We start from the raw sequence: 14,424 nt of genomic DNA, 5'->3' as shown, positions 1-14,424 counted from the left end.
TTATTGATCTTCATTCCCTCCGGCTACAGTACTATAAAACGGTTTACTAAAAGGTAACCTATTTTTCATTAGAGCTACGACCGGCATACTGAACGTTCCCATCGTCCGAACGGTCGTTCACGATCTACGAAGCTGAATCTCAATTCCGGTCGGATATCGATACACCTTGTACTATACCGCTTCGTTTCACCGTGAGCCGAATTCTGTCTCTCTCTCTTTTTTTTTTTTTTTACTATTTCTTTCCCATTATAGCTTCGAACAAATATAACCAACACAGCCGTACCTTTATAGAAGAATGACGTGATAAAATTTCTAGATATTCTCCATTAAAAAAATATTTAATTACTTTTTTACTAAAGAAAAGAAAAATGTTATAACGGCTGCGTAATGGTCGAGTAACACATGTAAGTTGATTCAGTGGCGCTGAACGCAATCCACCGAGAATCAAGAGGGAGCGCTGGGTAAGATTAATAATAGGCTAAGATGGCGAAGTCCTTAATTAGCGTGATTAAGTTGCAGGTGGTAGTCGGCATCTATCATGGTCGAAGCGCCTAACTGTTTATAAGTGGAAAATGTAAGACATTGTGAACGGGTCTGGTTACCGGAACGGTAGAAAATCAATGCAAGCAATTGTACGCAATAAATGACCGGGACTATATATTATAATTCGCGTTGTATTCGTTACAAGCCGAGTAATTACATTCTCATAAAAACGACGTTGATGTAAACAGGGTCGGGAAAAAAAGGCATACATGTACACATGAATCTCGTGTTTCACGGTACGATACGTGTATCAACAATGCGCAATTTCAAGCATATTAATTCGTTTAATTTGGAACAACAATGCTTTTTATCGTTTGTCACTGTCGTTTACCAATTAAGCAATGTTTTTATATGGGGCCCTTCGACGCGAAAAAATGTAATAAATAAAACATTGGAAAAAAATAAATACCAGCAATGGGACAGTTGGTACGATAGGAATTTTAGAATGTTGACGATACTTGCAGTGTATCTACATTTAAATGTGTATTTACATTTTTCGCACTGCTACGTCTATTGAGACATAATATTCGTATGGAATATTTACGAAACTTGTAACATTTTGTAATAACTTCCCAATAATTTATCTTTTCCAAAAAGCTACTTTTTCCATCGGAATTAAAAGCATATATTATATAAGCATATAAATATTTTCGCAGCTGCTCCGATAGCAGCGCCACCGAATCTCTTACGTCATATTATTTTTGCAACGTAAATAACATTATCGAATACTATACCTCTAGGCATAACCTCCGAAAACTGCCGGGACATCGTGAAGCATACCTCAAACATTCGATGGCAACAGAACCTCCAGCATCTTCCTATTAAAATCCTTAACGATGAATCAATAAGCGAAAACCGTGAACACTCCGTTCACTCATAGGTTAGCCGTAAAAAAAGAAATCGAGAACGAATCGGTACTGAACGACGACAGGTCCGCGGCTCTCGGCTCTTGCTAGTGGAATACTTGCCGGTTCGTTTGCAGAGCTCGTCGCCAGGGCGCGCTACGGTCTCCCGTCGTCGTCGTACAAGCTTCTGAGATCCATAGGCACCGTTCGACTGTACCGTGGGTAGCTTTCGAGCTCATGGGAGGAGCATGCGAGGAGAAGCCGCACCTCGAACTCCGCCTCTATCGAATTTTCCTTGTGCTCCAGGCGGCGCTACGATCGCGACAACCGCCGATATCGCGTTCCACTCAACGCCGACCTTCCGCCACGGTGTCCTCTCGTACGAATCTTCTTACGATTGCCTTTTTACGACATCCGATTTGATTGACTCCTTCTTCGACTCGACTATGGGGACAAATTGTACGAGTGTGTAAATGAAAGAATCGACGGCGTTTCAATTTTATCGAATAACGAGTATGACGAAGGTAAGGTTAACTGAATTTTTACGCGCCTAAAAGAGAAGAAAATTATGATCGCGATAGACGTTACGTTAAAATACTGAAAACGGTGAATATTTTGGACGTTTGAAAAGCTATTTCGTTTTATTGCCGTTTGGGGTAGAAAGACGTATAACATTGCGTCAATGCCAGTACGAATATCGTAGCTAGTATATCGTGTATTGACGGTTGTCGCTTCGCTATTACTCCGCGTAGTTATTCTTACAATCTATTCATAACGATATTTCCTGTCTACGACCTGTAACAACGGTTTACTGTGCAACTTTTTATCCGTAATCCCGGCCTTCCGTATACGTATATACTTCGGTGAGTTTGGTTCTGATCTATCGGAGTGTGGTACGCCGCCTTCGAAAGTGCTCTTCTTCTATAACCTAAAATCCTCACGGATAATAGGTACGGTAAGGGGGAGGGGAGAGAAGGCTCTTAAAAAGTAGAGAAAACGGCGCTCGGATCGCCTATCTTGTAAAAGGCGGAAAGTATCGAACGTTAATACGAGATATCAAGAGAACTTTACTTTCGACCGTGGAACAAACAGCTTGGACTCTGTTTTTCATCGCGTCGAACGGACGTGGCCGCAACGGTGGGGTAATGTTAGCCGAGGTAGAGGAATGGTGGCGCAAAAGAGCCCACGAAGTATCAGGCTGGCCGCGGCTCGTCTCTCCGTTCCCTTTCATTTCCGGGCCGTCCGAGGCTTTTCACTCCGGCTTGTCCGGTTTTTCCAAGTTCTCGGAGGGTCGGCCGCCAAGTTTATTCAGTCCGCCAAACTTTGTAGTACAGCGTGTCGACCGCCAGAGGGCAGTACGCCGACGGACAAGAGGTGGGAACCGGAACTGAACGGCTGGCTCCGGACATAACCACCTCCACCAACCTTCTCCTTGCACACCGGCTTCTCCGCCGGTGGTGAGCGCGCTCGCGCGCACACATACACGAGTCGCGCTTTGTCCGGTCTCTCGGACGCAATTAGGGTGGGTCTCGGCCTTCAACCCCCTTGGGGGTGTCCGTTCGCTAAGTAGAAAAGCGTGTATCCACCTCCGACCTCGAAAGGCGGTGGGGTTTGTGTCTGGCTGTAACGGACTGCGGACCACGACCGACCAAGCCAGGACAGACGGACGGACGAACGGATGGACTGGACTGACAGCAGCTGACTACCACCTCGACCAACCTACTATTCTCCCCACCCACTCTACCACCTACCACATCCGGTTTGCTCTCCTCTGTCGTCCAGTCCCACTTCCTGGACTTAGCCGCGTTCTCCTACATCGGTTCCAAGACAAACATCCTCCTAGAGAACTCTTTGAGTCTACCTTCTCTCTCTCTCCTCCTCTTTCTCTCTGGACGATTTACGTCGGTCTTTCTCGGGTCTTTCAGTATCGTTACATTCGACCGTTGTAACGTTTTCACGGTACGCTTGGGGAACGTGTACCGGTAGTTGGAGATGCTCGGTTCAGCTGAGAAGTTAAGTATGTTAATCGGTTGACCCGACCCTGTCCTCGTATTCGCGGCTGAGGGGTAATTGAAAAATTTCTATCGACAATTGGGAAATTTAATTTATTTCAAAGACGTTTGCAACGTGGTATTTTTCAGTGTACGTAGACCGAGAAAAGATTCTTGCGTTTTACGGAGCAATGATTATACGTAATGGCAGCAAAATATTCGAATATATAGGATGGTAGACTCGTTGAAGGGGGTCTTACCGCGCGCCGTTGCAGTCTCGTAGTCGAATTGAACGTGTAATGGAGGTAACTCTCGCTCGTCATTTCCTCCGTCGACCTAACGGCATAGAAACTGCAAGCGCTGCGTAATATTACGAAATACCTACATACCATTACACGTTCCGGGTTATATAAAGTGGCGAGCTCGAAAACCCAGAGGTGTTCCCTTCCCGTTCGCGGCCATAACACGTTTATAGCTACAAAAGAATGAAATTGAAGCGTAATGAATATATTGTATGATTGAAGGTGATTATTTTTTATTTCAATTATTGACTAAATAAACTAGTAACACGACTGAGAGAGAAAGAGAAAAACAGATTACTTGGCCAGTTATATAAGAAACATCGTGAAAGAGATGTAACGAGTTACCGTATCATAAAATATTATATATACTCGGACGAATGAACTTTATTCTATTCCTGTCATTTCTATCTCTGAATATTTCTTTTAATAACCGCGTAAACGAGAGGTACGCGATTTTCAGCCCTTGTTCAACAACCGTGTTAGATCAACCCCAAAATTGAACGAATAATGGAAGTAACACTCGCTAATCATTCCCCCGCGCGAATAACCGGGCTGACAAACTGCGAGGGAGCTCTAATATTACGCGAGTACGTACATACTATTACACATCCTGCAGGCAATGGCCAGGCAGCGACGATACGCTCGGTTGGTAGGATATCCTTTGGAACACCCCGCAAGGGGCTCGTTTGTCTAACTAGACCCCCTCCCTGCTCTCGGCTGCCAGCGTATCCACGAGCACGTGGTTATGCCCACTTCGTCATCGGCCACGGAAGGCACGAATGAAAGAGAAAGAGGGGTTGTAGTCCGTGCTACCAGGCCACAAGCCACCCCTACGAGTTACCACCACCGGGCGGCAACGCTATCTTCTCGGTGGCCCATTCCGTCCCTAAATTGTGAGTAATGCTGATTATGTAAAAAGACTTTACGAGACGTTATTACCGTCGTTGCGATTACGATGTTATACGAGCCGCAGAGCGCGCTTAGCCCCGTGGTGCTCGTAACTTCGCCACCCCCTAACGTTGGCTACCTTTGCGTTTACCTTTGCACTTCGTGTCTCTTCTCTGCGTGTGCGTTTCACCTTCGAAACAGACTTCGCGAACGCGTCACCTTAGATTCGATCGAACATACTCGCGTTTCTCCACCGATCGTTTGTTATCGATCACCCCCTCGAAGTATTCACAGAGGAATTTTGTTCCAAGGTTATTTAAACACGCGAGAATAGACGAGTGTGTCGATATTATGATTCCAGCATAATGGATATCGTATTCATTTTATCGAGGTATTAATTTTGATAAAAGAAAGGAATGGCTCGACGAGAGATCTAAAATTGAATTTACCGCCAGCAACGTCGCTAAAGTCCTCGAAGTGACTAGTGATAAGCTATCGATCGACGCAACGGACAGTGGTCAATCTTGTCCGCACAAATATACATCGATGGTGAAAGCCAGTCTACTAGGATACCGTTCTACCGTCAATCCGGACTTCGGACGACACAACGAGGCCGACCACGACGACTCGTCGGCAATTACATTCTGCGCGCGATAGATAGAGGCCGAACGAAAATGTCCAATTACACGCAACCTTACCACCTACCGCGGCGATCGCCACCGGTGAAGTTTCGTTATCGATCCTGGGGCCCGACATAGTCGCGCGTTAATGAGGAAATCTGTGTGCGCGCGCGCTGAGATCGTGGGAGTAAAGCGTTGTTGACGGTTCGACGCGTTTCTACAGATGAAACAGAGAGAAAGGAGGGACAACGCGGAGGGCGGATTGGCCGAAAAGAGAAGGAACCTTCGAAACAGGAAGAAGAGAGGATCGAGGCGGTGGTCGAATCGTTCGGTCGGAGGGGAAGACTCAACCGGTACACACATACTCTCTCTCTCTCTCTCTCTCTCTCCCTCCCTTTCTCACTCTCTCTTCTTCCTTCCCTCCCTCCCTCTCTCTCGCTCTTGGTACAGCACTGGCTGGAGTTGTGGACGATGATGCGCCAGCGAGATAGGGTAGATTGCAGGCCTGCCGCGCGTCCTGTTGGTATCCGTTGGTATCCATGCGCCTGGCCAGAGCTGATACGGTCAGCCCCAGGATAAAGTAGATATTAACACGAGATGATCCGTTAATGAAGCGTATGTTCTACGCCGCGCACACGCCTAGTTCTCTCTCTCCTCGTTCACTCTTCCGTTCTCTTCTCGTGCTCTCTATTCCACGCCGCGAACCAACGACCCCTCTTTCCACCGTGCACCTCGTTTTCCCGCCAAACCGTAGCGTCGATATACGCGTAACTCCCTCTCTTTCTGCCTCGCATCGCTAGTCGACTACCTACCACCTATTACCAACAGCCTTTCCTGTTATCTTATCCGAACACCGGCGACCCGGCCGCGAATTATTATTAACCCGCGACCGCGTCACACACCCTGTCTCTATCGCTGGCCTCGTCGACGCTTTCGTTCCCATGTACCTGCCTATTTCTCGGTTGTGTTCCCGCCTGAAAACGCCACGAACGATCCAAGGTGAACCCTTGTCACGCGATCGTCGATACCGGACGAGCAACAGCCAGCATTTCTGCAAATTTTGCAGGAGCTTTTGGGAGATCGCTAAAGTTTCCATACGATCGTAAATTCTAATCGAGAAATATTGCTCGTTTATCATTACGATATTACCAGCCAGCTGTTCCCGGAAATTAGGATTGCACTGGCAACACGAGTGTATCAACTCGTTCTACCGATACCCGGTAACCCTGTTACCTTAATAGACTATTAATACGAATCGTCGTTTACAGGCTTGACTGGTTTCAACACGATCTTGGATGCTGCTCAACCATCACCTGCCAACTATTCGAAAGGTAACAGTTCCCTCCGTCCCTACTTATATCATCGTACACCACCGTCCGACATCGTGACAACACTTATTCAACGAAACTGGGTCGAAACCGAGGCAAACACGATTGCAGCAAAATCTTACCTAATAACTGGAATTCGCGAGTAAGGGAATCGTTTGGAAAAATCAGCACCGGTATCCGGGTAGAGCTATTAATAATTGGATCGGTGAGAGTCACGTCGGTAACATCAAAACGAGCGTCTAACGAGCTGCTAGAGAAGCGAAACCTTTCGCGGCAAGAACATCGCGAGCTGATTAGACGAGAACTCACGAACAAGCGTACCTACACGACTCGAAGAACGTTAGTTGGATGATAAATCGGGACCGCCTTTTGCGAAACGTTTGGCTAAGTTCCTTAGCATGATTCAAGATTTGGCATCGAACCTCGCTATCCAATTTTATTTCGAATGGTAATTTGTTGGATCACGATGTTGGGCAACGTGTACACATAAAAAAAAAAGGGGGAAAAAAAGGAAAAAGGTAAAAAGAGCGTGACGGGAAAAATATCAACGAGAGATTCGAAACGTTTTTGCGCCCGGTTTACACTGGTCGGTAGTGAGTAAACGTTTCGAACGACAACGCAGCCATTTGTGTAAAACTGTTTGCCGATGTTGAAATAATTTTTTAAGCGTGCCGGCAAACAGCGAATAAATTTGCATCGAACATGTTACGATATCGAACATGTTTTTTATCTGGCGTAATGATCGCGTGTTTGATGGCCGAACGGTGTATCGTGTCAGTGCAATCAAAACGATTGAAGAATCAATAATTTACCTTGGACGCGTAATTTTGTTAAATGACAGGTTTGCGTCGTAAATTCCTCCGCTTGAGCCGAATTTCATCGATACGCGCGCACCCCCTCCCCCTCTCCCACGTATATAGTTGATCGTCGATTTTTATCTGGCGCGGTAAAAATTGAAAACCGTTGTGTTCGACATTATCGATTGATTTTCCCTGTGTTTAGGTCGCTTTATGCCTCGATCTTACGCGCGACCGTTTTATTTGCCCCTAATCGGTTTTCTTATCGGCGGCGTTTATCACTTGCCGCATGTTCTGCTCGAATTCATAAATGGCCGGAACAATAAATGGTTTTTGCCAGAGCATCGAAGCTCGGGTCATTCGGATATTCCCGTGTAAGCTGATAACGACCTACATAAACGAGTCATCGAACACTGGACTCATTCACACAACTGTCCTCCGCTGTTGACCACCCACGACATCGATCATTCAACCGTTCTCGAACTAGCCGCGGCTGAACAGACTGAATGGAGATTTCGAAACTCATTGAACAAATATAGAACAAATAGGTACCGTGTACCGTCCATCGATTTAGCTTCGATACAGTCGGATACGCTGCCAACGATACAAATATCCGACTGATTCGTTCACTACGCGTCAAATGTAAAACTATCCTTTTTCCGAGTTACTGTTTGCCATGCTTAGCTTCGTTATCTTTGAACTCCACTGGATACAAGTTCTTTTTCCTTCGTTATCGTTCTTATACTCGATTAGGCAGAAGATCGGTGGACGAGAAGATGCTCGAGTCGATCGATCGAACGTAAAACTCGATTTCTCTCGGAGTAAAAAGTCAGTAAGAGTAGAAGGAGAGGAAAAAAGGAGAAGAAAGAAGGTGAGAGAGCGGCCACGGGCCGACTGGAAGTTTTCAGACGCGATATCAAAGCGGACATCTCGAACGGCGCCAAGGCCATAGTTAACGAGGTCCTCGTCTGGCCATTCAGCAGCAGGGTTCCCTTGTTGTCGTCGTCGTCGTTGTCGTCGTCGTTGTCGTCGTCGTCGTCGTTGTCGATTCGGTACGTACCTGTACGGTTACCTGGGGCCCGTTCATTGCATCCTAGTCTGGCCAAAAACGACATACGGTGTAAATCGGCGGGTCTCGTCGGAACAAAACCGCCCACTCGACGACCACCGTGCTACGCTTTCTCGTTCTTTCTCGTTCGACCACGCTCCAGACGTGTAACACGCCCGAGGGAAAAAACGAACAGGCTACGCGTCGTGTCGCGTCAATGTTCTCTGCCGTTCGAGCACCTCGACGACTTTGAACCGGCCGTTCATTCTTTCTTCGATGACCATTCGAATAATCTGCAAGATCGCGTAATACAACAGAATTTATCGAAAAAAAAGATCCAACTTTCCATGTGTTCGGAGGAACGCAACGTATGAGAAAGAAAGAACAAAGTTCTCACTGAGTATACAAAAACCAAGCAGAACCGGAGGAAGACGGTCTCGAGGGAACTCGAAAAGAACGAAGGTAGCAAGGAGACAACGATCACAGCGAAGAAATCAGAGAGCTTGAGGAAGAAGGAGAGAGAAAAGAGGCAGAGAGAGAGAGAGTCACTAAACCTACCATTCACACGAGGCCGCAGGCCCTCGGAGTACCTGGAAACGGTGCTAATGATATGCCCGGGCCCAGCCTGGTGAATGGAACCTTTCGGGAATTCTTGGACGGTTTCGTAGAATTAGGAATTCCGAGGTCGGGTCTTCGCCGCGCGGCGTTTTCTCCCTCGGTCCTCTCGGCTCGCCCTTTCTTTCTGATTCCCGCGTCTCGCGGATCAGAGCTGACTCCATAAAGAGGTGGTTTGCAGCGGCAAAGAGGCGGGTGGAGCGCTTTGTGGGAATCGCTTCTCCCCTTCCTCTCACGCGCGTCTTCTTTCTCACCTACCCCGTTCTCCCTCTGTGTCACCTCTCTTTCTCTCTCTCCTCTCTTTCTCTCTCTCTCTCTTCCATACGTACGTCTCTTCTTCCTCCACGACGTCACCGCTCCGGGCTGAGATTTATAAGCGCGAACGAGCCTTTCAGGGACGAACCACCGGCTCATCCTCGAATGGGAACAATTTAGAGAATAAGGACGCGCCAGCGCGGAAGCCACGAGGGAAGCGAAAAGAGGAGCCGTCAAACCATCGCAAAAATTGCTCGACGCGATTGTGTTTGCCCCCGGCCGACTGAATCACCGGAGAAATCGCAACGAGCTGGCTGAGTTTATGAGATCCGACTCCTCCGAGAGACGACTCCTTTGTAACAACACGTATCTCCCGGCTGCCATTGCGGTTACCTTTATCCCCCTTATTTCGCCCAATAAGCATCGTATTTTCCATTCCCCGTGATCCACCACCGAGTTCCTTTGGTTGGCTTTATTTTATTAATTTCCACGGAGAACATAGAGCTCCTCGGTGTCCTTGTACAGAAAGCATCGAGATCGGAAATGAAGTTTCAGGACGGAGGTCCTTTCATTCAGTTCTTGGAGTAGCTTGGTAGAAGAAGAATTTCGATGGTGGCTGGCGGAGTAGAAAACAGGTTTATCGAGTAACTCCTTGATTCCCCGCGCGCGTCAATTGTTTTATAAGATGTTCCTCCTTTTTCCACATCCCTCTACGGATCGTGTCTCCTTGCCAGGCCCACCGACACTCTCGATTTCGTCGCTTTTTACACGGTTGTTAGCCGTTACCGCCGCCAAGGTGGCGCCACGCTGTACCATCGCCTCCTTTCAACAACCAAAAGAAAACTTTCCCCTGCCGGTTGATCATTTTACGTACCCCTGTTGGACCGCTTTTGCGGCGGCGGTCCAATCAAAACCGAAGAAAGAACCTTGCTGCTTCGTTCCCATTCCTGCGAGATTTAAGAGTTCCGATCTTGATTTGTACTTGAATCGAATCTGGAGCTAAAGGAACTTGGGTGCTCTTGGTCTAAAGAAACTGTGCTTCTGGCTATATCCAGATTTCATTAGCTGCGCCAGTCGGCAGTGTATCTAAAATCGTTAGCGTTCACGGCATTTTCATCTAATGAGAGTAACCACTATCAAAATGTCGGCCCAAAATAAAACCACGAACAACCTCGATACCATGGCGATTACCTGCGATAGTTGCCGAAAGCTATCTGTCATGCATAGCACGTGCTCAGAATACAACGTTGGTCTGGCTTCCCCGAACGGAAGTGGCCGGTAAACGTGCGGTTTCGTTTGATCGGCGACATTCTGCAAGGGAATCAGAGACGCGGTTCACGGAAAGGGAAAAAGAGCAGCGTCGGTTCTAGGAGATCTCGCAGCTTTTCGCTGGTTCTTTCATTTCCTTTCCTCCGACTAACGAACCTATAAATATACATCGCTTTGAAGCGGCGTGTGACTGGCGCGCACGCGATTAAATAACCGGAAAGGCCTTGCGAACCGGTCCGCTTCTGTACTCTGAGCGATGTACCGATAATTATAGAGGTGCGGAGGGCCGGTAATGAGCATGCTTGTTCCATGGACATTAATTGAATGGGCCACGCCTCGCAAAAGTAAGGTCTTAACACGGACCTTTTTATTGTACGCTCTTAACGAGATCGAAATGAAGACACTTTCTCGTGAACTTTTTATATCCAACCATTTCGTATCCTGGCTTTCTTTATAATTTTTATATGAAGCATTTTAAACGCGCAATATACTCTTTGGAAGATATTCATCTAGAACTTGAGCGAGCCGGGAACGATGTTAACGAAACGTCAGTTTCATTTTCAGTTTAATGATATACCCGCGAGTATTCCGAGTTACTTCATACATGACGTTTACATGGATTCTACTTGACAGTGAACAACAGCAATTGCAATTGGAAGATAGCGGCCTCGTTAGCAAGCCCATTCTCCCGGAAAGTAGCGGTCCCTATTCTTTGTACAACCTTTTTCGCCTATCTATCGGTTGAATCAAATTAGTCTTTCCTGTTATACAAGGGAACGTCTTCAAGCCAGCATGGAATTAAATCTAGCATTTCATAAATTTCACTTATATATTGTATATTTATATTTCAATAAACTTCTACATGTTCCACGACGCTATAACTTTGTCAAAAGTCGTATCTACCGAAATCACATTGTAACGCGATTAGTCAAATATTGCTGAAATTGGAGTATACGATGAGCGATAAACGACTGTATAGAGTTAATCGCGTTATCATCTTCTTTAGTCGTCGTCTTGCTTTCATCGAAGCTTCTACGCGAGCGACGATTATACGAGCGAAGAAAGAGTGTTTCAATTTCAGGCAAATTTTCCAACATTCGATATTTGAGGAAAAAAGCTCGGTGATGCAAACCCCTCTTCGTACCGCGATGGCGCGTGTTTACCACCCTTGTTCTCCGCTCGTTGGCGCCCAGCGAAAGGAGAGAGGCGCAGGGTCCGTTTTATTTTATCAGAAGCGATGGGAACAGCGTGAGAATTCGTTTACCTTTTTCCCATTAAGGAGCGACGGTGTCGAGGCAGGGTCGGGCTTTGCAGAACCGGGCTTGCCGTGTCATCAACGTTTTATTTCCACCACCGCCCCCTCTCATCCTCTTGGCCGTCGGTCCCGGGAACGAACGCAAAAGTTTAATTAATTTCGAGCCGCGGCATTAAGTGGCGGTATCGGTTGCTCCCCGCGCGTTCCTTTCCTCTTCCCAGCTTCCAAAGAAGAACGTCTCTCCTCGAGAACTTTCTCTCTCTTCCTCTCGACCGCGGTCTTGCTCGATTAAAAATTAGCCCATTCGCTGGCCGTACGACTGTGATAAACTCGGATCGTTCGTCATAGTCCGTGACGAAGCTACACGCAAGCTACACGCCGTGGAATACTATAAATACGATCGACGTGCTTGGATCTGGAGATTCAGAGCGAAATAGGTATATCGAGAGCTCTTGGGGAACGTGTATGTTTCGCGATGTTTATACCTACAATCGTGGTAGAAAATGGAAATAAAATTCCTCTCCAACTTCTTCCTCTTCTACTCCATCTCTTCCCGATGTAGAAGTAATAATATCGGCATGAATATCTTCCAAATGTTTACCATTACCCTCGAAACGAAAACGTGTTTCCGTATCGAATTCGTCAAAGCTTCGACACGTCGTTTGCGATCCTCGCCACCTTCGCCCCACGGTCAAGCCTACTCGGTAAGTTTGTTTACTCTGGAGCCGGATCGGAGGGTAGCACCAGTGACTGATCACCTCCGAAACCGAGAAGGGTTTTCGCGGCAAATCCTCGAGGACAGGGGTCGTCGCGGTCGTGGCTTACGTGGCATCGTGGTCAAATACCACCCTTATAGGTCGACGACAGGCCCTCTTAGGCGTCAACCAAACTCCCGTTAGCTTGGAAGAAGATACCAAATATAAATTCTGTATCCATGTTGCTCTATTACGCAACGTCGACACATTGTATATATAGCTGAGCAATATCTTCTGCATTTCGTCTGTCTTATCCTTTTCTCCGATAACTATTTCCAACGACAAAAGGTTCAGATTTTCGACGTCCACTCGCTAGCTATTCGAACATCAAAGAATGCTTCGTGAAACAGTGTATACGTTCGTGAAAGCTCGCGACGAAAACGCGCGCCGCGCCCAAAGAGAATCGTCATTCGTAAAATGCAAGTACTAGGAGCTTGGAACACGTGTCCGAATCGTGGCGCTTTTTCAACGAGTGTCTGCGAAACACGAATGGCACGGGAAAACGACGAGGGCCGTCCCCGAGAGTTTCACCTTCGTCGAAGAGGCTAGCCGCGTGCTTTTCGCCCGTAGATCGAGCGTACGACGCGCTCACGCCTCCGTGACACGCCTCGATAACAAATCATCGACGATCTGTCGCGGAGGCGCGTGTTTGAGTGCTGCGACGTCTCGAAAAGCGAGAGGTTCGGGCTGACGGGTAAGACGGTGGAAAAGATTCATGGGACCAACGGACGGGAATAGTTTCGTTGACGTGGCGGCTTCGACGACCATGACTGCGAGAACCGCCTCTCGGTCTCTTCGGACGACGCGGAATGCGCTCGTCCCGACTCGTGAATTTCTAACTAGCGATGGGCTTGATGCCGGGATTCAATCGCGAAGTTATGATATACTCTTCGGTTAAACTACGTAGTTTGATGAATAATGAGACTGATGTGGTCTTTGAATGGTCGTGGTTTCGAACGAATGGATAGATTATCGTTAGTCTCTTGAAAGTCGAATATTAATCACGTTCTTAGATATGAAATTGAGAAATTGATAAAAAATAGAGTCGATCAGTTTTGCTTCAGGGAAGCTCATATCATCGATTAAAATATTGAGAGAAGATTTTCAACTCGGCGAACGACGAACATCCTTTAATCATGCTTGATGTCATCACTACCAAGCACTTTTCTTTCGACACTCGAGCGCGTAAACTAGCACCGCTACGCTCGAGTGAGCTCTCCTCTCAGCCGACGCGAACGCGCGTATATTTTACGCGACGTCGCGTCGGTCCATCCATCAAGCCGCCGGGCTTTGGCTTGCACGGCAGAGGTTAGAAGTCAGGTAAAGGAACGAGCACGGGAACGAGGCGTCGACGAATTGCCGTCTCCACAGACTAGGATTAGGATATTCGAAGATCAAACGGCGTTGCTTGAAAAACCCATGAAATTTGTCTAACTTCAGACTCTTACGACCTGATAAAGACTAATCGTGGGATTTAATCGCGCTTTATCGAAGCTATAAATGAACGAACTTAAAACCTTGGATGTTCCTTTTTGCGAATAAACGTCGATGGAATGCAAAGAGATAATCGTGTTTTCTAAGCATTTCATTAACCAAATCGGCAGTGACTTAAAGTTTCTTATTGACGAAGGCGACCTCCGCGCGAGCGATTTTTCACTATCATCCATCGAAGATTGTAACTAATAGCGTGTATCGATAAAATGAATCCTTCCATCACGCAGATAGTAAAGTGTTAATCCAATACTTTGCTTCCTGCTTACATCACGATCATTAATCTTCGACTATCTTTACGGTGTGGCAAAAAAGATTCTTGCATGTAACAAAGACGAGTCTTCTATCGTATGTTATACATACCTCGTGGTCCCGTGAGCAGGTCGACGAACACGAAAGCAGCGCCACGCAAAGATGCCCCC

At 47.0% G+C, this 14,424-nt stretch overlaps 1 protein-coding gene and 1 long non-coding RNA gene across 3 annotated transcripts in view; one reads left to right on the top strand and one right to left on the bottom strand.

The window, feature by feature from the left end:
• The window catches only part of LOC132904542 (N-acetylgalactosamine kinase), a 347,354-nt gene that overhangs the window by 105,674 nt on the left and 227,256 nt on the right, over positions 1–14,424 (bottom strand). The gene's annotated exons all lie outside the window — the stretch shown is intronic.
• LOC132904578 (uncharacterized) overlaps positions 1–14,424 on the top strand; it is a 146,213-nt gene that overhangs the window by 94,039 nt on the left and 37,750 nt on the right. For both annotated transcript variants that reach the window (XR_009657617.1, XR_009657616.1), the window contains exon 3: positions 6,458–6,520. This is a non-coding gene — a long non-coding RNA (uncharacterized LOC132904578). The remainder of the gene's footprint in view (positions 1–6,457; positions 6,521–14,424) is intronic.

The sequence above is a fragment of the Bombus pascuorum genome, chromosome 2 (assembly GCF_905332965.1).
Source record: "Bombus pascuorum chromosome 2, iyBomPasc1.1, whole genome shotgun sequence".
NCBI classification, from domain to species: domain Eukaryota; kingdom Metazoa; phylum Arthropoda; class Insecta; order Hymenoptera; family Apidae; genus Bombus; species Bombus pascuorum.
This window is presented reverse-complemented; position numbering and strand designations above follow the sequence as displayed.